This window comes from Nicotiana tomentosiformis, chromosome 12 (assembly GCF_000390325.3).
Source record: "Nicotiana tomentosiformis chromosome 12, ASM39032v3, whole genome shotgun sequence".
NCBI lineage: Eukaryota > Viridiplantae > Streptophyta > Magnoliopsida > Solanales > Solanaceae > Nicotiana > Nicotiana tomentosiformis.
Window position 1 is genome coordinate 122,956,001 of NC_090823.1, and position 7,623 is coordinate 122,963,623.

Here is a 7,623-nt window from a genome sequence, read left to right on the forward strand (position 1 = left end):
TAGAGTCTAAGGGTTTCAAGTTGAGCAGAACCATGACGGAATATATGGAGTGCAAGTTCAGCAACGGTACCCAGGAAGGGGATATGGAGGTGAGGCTTGATACGCAAGTCGTCCCCAAGAGAGGTAGTTTCAAGTATCTTGGATCTATAATACAAAGTAACGGGGAGATAGATGAAGATGTTACGCATCATATCGAAGCAGGATGGATGAAGTGGAGGCTCGCTTCCGATGTCTTGTGTAATAAGAATGTGCCGCTGAGACTTAAAGGTAAGTTCTACAAGGTTGTAGTTAAACCGACTTTGTTGTATGGAGCAGACTGTTGGTCGGTCAAGAACTCTCATACCCAAAAGCTAAAAGTAACTGAGATGAGGATGTTGAGGTGGATGTGTAAGCATACCCAGTTGGATAAGATTAGGAATGGAGTTATTCGGGTAAAGGTGAGAGTGACCCCATGGAGGATAAGATGCGGGAGGCGAGGTTGAGATGGTTCGGGCATGTTAAGAGGAGAAGTATAGAAGCCCCCGTTAGAAGGTGCGAGCGGTCAGCGTCGGTGGGCAGCAAGAGGGGTAGAGGTAAGCCTATGAAGTCTTGGGGAGAGGTTATTAGGCGGGACATGAAGCAACTGGAGCTAACTGAGGACATGTGACTAGACAGGAGAGTGTGGAGGTCAAAGATTAGGGTAGAAGGTTCGTAGGTAGTCGAGAGTTTCTTTTTGTCTTACTCAGTTCGCTAGCATTAGTGTTAGTATGATATCTTTTATTCATAGATAACTATTACTACCTAGAGTTTGACTGCATTCTTGGATTTGATCTTATTTCATCTTGTTGTTATTCCTACTTGTTGCAATTACTTGTTCTTTTTCAGTCGTTCTCTAGCCGAGGGTCTATCGGAAACAACTTTTCTGTCCTTCCAGGGGTAGGGGTAAGGCTGTATACATCTTACCCTCCCCAGACCCCACTTGTGAAAAACTACTGAGTTTGTTGTTGTTGTTGAATATATATATATATATATATATATATATATATATACTAGTGTTTGGACACGCGCGTTGCATGTATCTCCTGTCAATGAACATAACTAATAGTAAAAAATGTGCTTCATACAAATATTCCGTGGGAAAAATAAGCTTCAGTTTGAAATGCAAGAAAAAATTTCCCCCGACTATTGATAAAGTTGACATATATAACAGTAAAGCTAATTCTCCAAACAATATATATTCAAGGTAAAAGCAATTGAGCAGTGATGTACCCAGAATTTTTCACAAGCACGCAGTATTGCAATTTGAAGAAATTAAACAAATAAATAAATTATTATAATTTTAAATGATGTCAATTTTTATATTTATTCTCAATATTTTTATTTTTTTTCCCGTAACATCGGATAGGACAATGTCTATACGCCCCTGATTGAGCTGATACTACTTTTGCATAAAAGGTGTAGCATATTTTAGTCCAGGCACATGACTTCCAAAGTGAAAGAAGATAAGCCAAAATTTCGACTTCCGAGAGAAAAAATTTAGGTTTATGTATATCTTGTTTTGGACCATCATCCTTCATTGTTCTTTAATTCCATAAGGCGATTTATTTTAGAAAAAACAAGAAAGAAAATGAAAGTACAAACAAAATTAACTCGCAACTACAAAACTACTATTCCATTTAAAAAGTAACCAAGTTCAATGTGGACAAATAATAAAGCTTAAACTAACCCCTATTACAACATTTTAGACCTATGACCACCCCGAAAAAGTGTGGCCTTTTATCAAAGGCCATAGTTTTCGATTTTAGGCGACGCTTTATTGGGGTTGGTCAAAACAATCGTAACCTTTGACTTAAGGGCACGCTTTTCAACAGTTGCCTTACCAGCCACACATAAAAGTGTGGCTTATTAGATAACAAAGACAACGCTTATTACACTCTCTATGGGAACGCTTTTATACCTTACAGCTACACTCTGAAAGTGTAGCTTTTGTTACCTTATAGGCCACACTTGTTAAGCGTGGCTTCTAAAGGAACACTTACAAAGCGTGCCTCAATTCTTGCATTTCTTCTCTCATTTCTTGCATTTCTTCTTTCAAAGTAGAGACTTCATTGTTATGCTTTTGTTGGAACTTGCTGATTTCCTCATCCTTTATCAGAGAACTTGTTGTCACTAATCTACCATAGCATTGTATTCGACCAGAAACACTGCCCTAAATGCTTCAGAGGATGCTTCCGTTTATGAGTTACTCGTGCTTGTTCTTTCACAACTCTATACTCCTTATCATGAGCGAGTTTTTTCTTTCTTAATCTGAAATTGCTTGGCCAATTCAGCACTAGATCGAAACTGAAAATCAAAACCTATCTTCTTCATAGAACTTTGAGCTTTGTTTGGATTCAAACCCTTTTTCTTTGCTTCTGTATACATTCTTTATAAAGAGAAAAAACATTAATTAGAAAATACCGAAATGCAAAATGCAGAAAGCAAGAAATGCAGAAACAATGTGCAGAAAATGCAGAAACGTTCTGCAGAAATGCAGAAACGCTGTGCAAAACTGCAGAAACTGTAGAAACGCAGTGCAGAAATGCAAAAATACTGTGCAAAAAGCAGAAAATGCTGAAACGATGTGAAGAAATTGCCGGAACGCTGTGCGAAATGTAGAAAAACTGTGCAAAAACACCGTGCAGAAATGCAAAAATTGCCGAAACGCTGTGCAGAAATGCAGAAAATGCAGACAAACTGTGCAGAGACGCAAAACATACTGTCCAGAAATGCAGAAATTTCTGAAACGCAGTGCAGAAACCCAGAGATACTGTGCAGAAAATACACTGTTCAGTAAAATGCAGAAATACTGTGCAGAAATGCCGAAACGCTGTGCATAAAATGTAGAGACACTGTGCAGAATCGTAGAAATTGCCGAAACACTGCAGAAATGCAGAAAAACTGTGCAGAAACGCAAAAATGCTGTGCAGAAATGCAAAAATTGTCGAAACGTTGTGCAGAAATGCAGAAAAGGCAGAAAAACTGTGCAGAAACGCAAAAAACACTGTCCACAAATGCAGAAATTTCTGAAACGCTGTGCAGAAATGCAGAAATTGCAAAAACACAAAAACACTGTCCAAATGTCGACTTCTTAATTCTTTTCCATACTAAAATTATATGAACACACTCATCCAACTAACAAATCTGAACAATGAAGAAGCCATGCAAGAAGGTGTTGAAAATATCAGCCAAATTAGATTAAAAAAAATAGGCCATGACAAAATGTTCAAAAAGGAAAATAATGAACCAGATGTTAGTTAGCCCACTACCAAGCCTCCATCTTGTGCTTCTTCGGGGAAGAAATTTGATGAAACAAACACAGTTGTAGTACTAAGTTATAACAGTTAAGGTTGTCATCGAATTAATCTTCAAAAACCTTCTGCACTAATCATGTGTATATTAATTCTTGTATATACACACTCTCTATCCCCCTTTCTTTTCCTGTATATACACACTCTCTATCCCCGTTTCAAGAATCCCAGCCACGACATCAAAGGCCACTATCAACAAATCATCCAAGATTTTAACCAATTTGGCCATTTTTTCATGAAGTTCAAAGATCGATCTTCAAAAGGAAGAAACAGTAATTGAAGGTTACCACTATCAATCGCCCTTTCTATATGATGTGATTACGAGCAATATACGCCAAAGCATATATATTTATATAATTTTGTACCAAGAAAATAAATAGTATATAATTTTAAATGAGATGAGGTTGAATAATGGCATAAAATCAATACTCGAATATTATGCAATATTTGCAACTTTAGGAGATAAGAGTTGGATGACACTAAGGATAGGCTTATTTTTTCAGTACAAAAGCTTGCTTATTTTTTAATATGGAAGCAAAGGAAAAAAAAAATTAATATACACACGATGTTCCCCATCCGATGATGCCATTGATGTGAATTAAAAAGAAAACCCATGAAATAATCAGATGATTTAACACTTGAAAACCCTAATACAAAGAACAATCAAAGCCACAAAGCCTAATGAAGAGGAATTTTGTCAAGCAAATCGAAGGCTACTATCAGCAAACAATTCCAACAAACAAATAGTATGGTTTCCTTGTTTTGGCAGTATTGTTGGAGTATCAATAACTCTATTTAACTTTCAATAGAAACTAATCAAATCAGTGTTTTTCCTTCGCGTTTCGATTCCAGTTTTGTCTTAATTAGGCGTAGACTTGAAGTCCAGTCCAAGCGAAAACGACACAGCAACAAAATACCCAGAGCCCAGAGGGATTTAAGCTGTAGAGGAATATGTAAAGAAATAAAATAATTTTAATTAAGAGATTATACCTTTTGAATGCTGAAATTTCTCTTTCTTAGATGCAGGTATTGGGTCAATGGAGAAGAAAATTTCAGCCGGTGCTGGATTTGGTAGTGGTGGAACCAGCGGCGTGGTGGTGGCCGAGATGGAGATTTATGGCTCAATATTCAGTAGAGGGGTGGAATAAAAATTTGAGAAAGTGTTAGTTTCTTTTGCCTTTCAAAATAGGGGAAATTTTCGCTGAAAGAAATAATGGAGGAATGTTTTGATGTGTTATAAATATATTATATTATGGATGTTGATTTAGTAATGCGTTATAAATAAGTTTTCTCTTATTCATATGAGAATATGTTAATATATTTAGTATTCCATTGGAAATAAGTCTCCTGAATAAGCTTATCCTTTCGGCACTCTGTTATGGATAAATATTACCTATGGTACAAGATTATCTATATCTGGCACAACAGCTTAGAGTAGTAGCTTACACAACAGCTTGTAGCAACAGCTTACAAGCAGCTTGCAGTAGCAGCTTACACAACAGCTTGCACAACAGCTTCCTTTCTTCTATAAATAGAGGAGAATTCAGTTTATTATGTACATAAGTTTGAAGTTTGAATAATATATCAGTTTATCTCTATACTTGTCTTTACTTTACGGTATTTATTTTATAACACGTTATCAGCACGATACTCTGCCATCTCGAGAAAATACTTTAAAAGTATCAGAGATACGAACTTTCTTTTTCTAAATAATGTCAAATCTTTCTAAACTTGAGTTTGTAGCCCTGGATATATCGGGCAAAAGCTACATCTCTTGGGTGTTTGATGCCGAAATTCATCTTGATGGGATAGGTTTGGCAGACACCATCAAAGATAAAAATCAGCCATCAAACCAAGACCGTGCCAAAGCAGTGATATTCCTACGCCATCACCTTGATGAGGGCCTGAAAATGAAATATCTTACTGTTAAAGATGCAGTCATACTGTGGAATAAATTGAAAGATAGATATGACCACCTGAAGATGGTCGTTCTTCCACAGACACGTTATGATTGGACTCATCTAAGGCTACAAGATTTTAAATCTATGAGTGAGTATAATTCTGCTATGTTTAGAATTATTTCCCAATTGAAACTCTGTGGTGATAATATTACTGATCATGATATGTTGGAGAAAACTTTCACCACTTTTCATGCCTCAAATATGCTCCTGCAGCAGCAATATCGAGAGATGGGATTCAAAAAGTATTCTGAACTTATCTCACATCTTCTTGTAGGCGAGCAACATAATGGGCTATTAATGAAAAATCATGAAAGCCGACCTACTGATTCTTGTCCATTCCCTAAAGTGAATGAGACGAACTTCCACCAAGCTAAGCGTGGAAGAGGACGTGGCCCCAATCGTGGTCATGGCCGTGGTCGGGGAGGAAACTCTAATCGTAGTAATAACAATGCACCAAAGAACCCTCCTCACCACCAGCAGTGGAAAAGGAAGTAACAAAAGCATGAAGAGGTGCAAGCAGCAAAGCCAGAAAATATATGCTATAGATGTGGAGGAAAAGGGCACTGGTCACGTACATGTCATACGCCAAAGCACCTGGTTGAGCTGTATCAAGCCTCCATGAAGAAGACAGAGAAAAATGGTGAAGCAAATTTTATTTCTGAAGATAATTTAGACTTCATGTATTTGGATGTAGCTGATTATTTTGCACTCCCAGAAGGAGAAACAAGTCATGTGATCGGTAGTGAATCTGTAGAAATGTAAATATTTTAATTTTTATTGTTTGCAGTAGATAGTATGGTTATACAATTGTTGTACATAAATGAAAGTTATGCTTTGAAAATGATGTTTACTATCATATTTATTTTGTTTATGTCATTTTGAAAAATATGGATAATCCTCAAATTATGTTTGGATCAAAGACCAATCATGAAGATATTTGTATAATTGATAGTGGAATAACTCATGCCATATTCAAAGATCAGAAATACTTTTCTTATTTGAATAAGGAAAAAGCAAATGTTTCAATAATTTCTAGTAATATAAGTTTGATTGAAGGCTCCGGAAGAGCTACTGTATTTCTGTCTAAGGGAACAAAACTTATTATCGACAATGCATTGTTCTCCTCAAAGTCCCGAAGAAACTTGTTGAGTTTTATAGATATCCACCGAAATGGGTATCATGTTGAGACAATAGATGAAATGAACGTGGAATATCTTTGTATTACAAAGAATATTTCTGGCCAGAAATGTATTGTAGAAAAGTTGCCAACTTTATCTTCTGTCTTATACTATTCAAAGATTAGTACAGTTGAAGCACACTCTATCATAAACCAGAAGTTTACTGATTCAAATACTTTTGTGCTTTGGCATGACCGTTTGGGCCATCCTGGATCAATAATGATGAGACGAATTACTGAAAATTCAAGTGGGCATCCATTAAAGAACCTGAAGATTCTTACAAATGATGAATTTTCTTGTGATGCTTGTTATTAAGGCAAATGATCACTAGATCATCACCAATGAAGGTTGGCATTGAGTCCCCTGCCTTTTTAGAACGTATACATGGGGATATATGTGGACCTATTCACCTACCAAGTGGGCTGTTTAGATATTTTATGGTCCTAATAGATGCATCTTCAAGATGGTCTCATGTGTGCCTACTATCATCTCGCAACCTGGCGTTTGCAAAGTTATTAGATTATTCGATTAAGGGAACAATTCCCAGATTATCCCATAAAGGTTATTCGCCTTGATAATGTTGGAGAATTCTCATCTCAAGCTTTTGATAATTACTGTCTATCAGTTGGAATAAAAGTTGAACATCCTGTAGCTTATATTCATACTCAAAATAGCCTTGCAGAGTCATTTATTAAACGGCTGCAATTGATAGCAAGACCACTACTTATGAAAATAAAATTGCCCATTACTGTTTGGGGCCATGTTATCTTCTACGTAACATCACTTATCCGTCTCAGACCAACACATTATAATAAATATTCTCCGTCACAATTAGTTTTTGGTCATGAACCAAATATTGCCCATCTACGAATTTTTGGATGTGCTGTATATGTGCCAGTAGCACCACCACAGCGCAGTAAGATGGGCCCCAAAGAAGGTTAGGAATATATATTGGGTTTGAATCACCCTCTATTATTCGCTATCTTGAACCATTGACGGGAGATTTATTTACTGCTCGATTTGCAGATTGTCGATTTGATGAAACAAATTTCCCACAATTAGGGGGCAGAAAAAGGAAATCAAAAGAGAAATTATGTGAAAAGTTTCATCATTATCTCACTTTGATCCACGTACCGCTATATGTAATCAGGAGGT

General features: G+C 36.6%; 1 long non-coding RNA gene across 1 annotated transcript; it reads right to left on the minus strand.

Annotated features, from left to right (window-relative positions):
* Positions 1–1,624: 1,624 nt before the first annotated feature.
* LOC117276154 (uncharacterized) lies at positions 1,625–4,544 on the minus strand. Its single transcript, XR_004506381.2, has 2 exons — positions 4,320–4,544; positions 1,625–2,404 (listed from the first exon to the last, which is right to left on the minus strand). It is a non-coding gene; the product is annotated as an uncharacterized lncRNA (long non-coding RNA).
* Between the last annotated feature and the right edge of the window lie 3,079 nt (positions 4,545–7,623).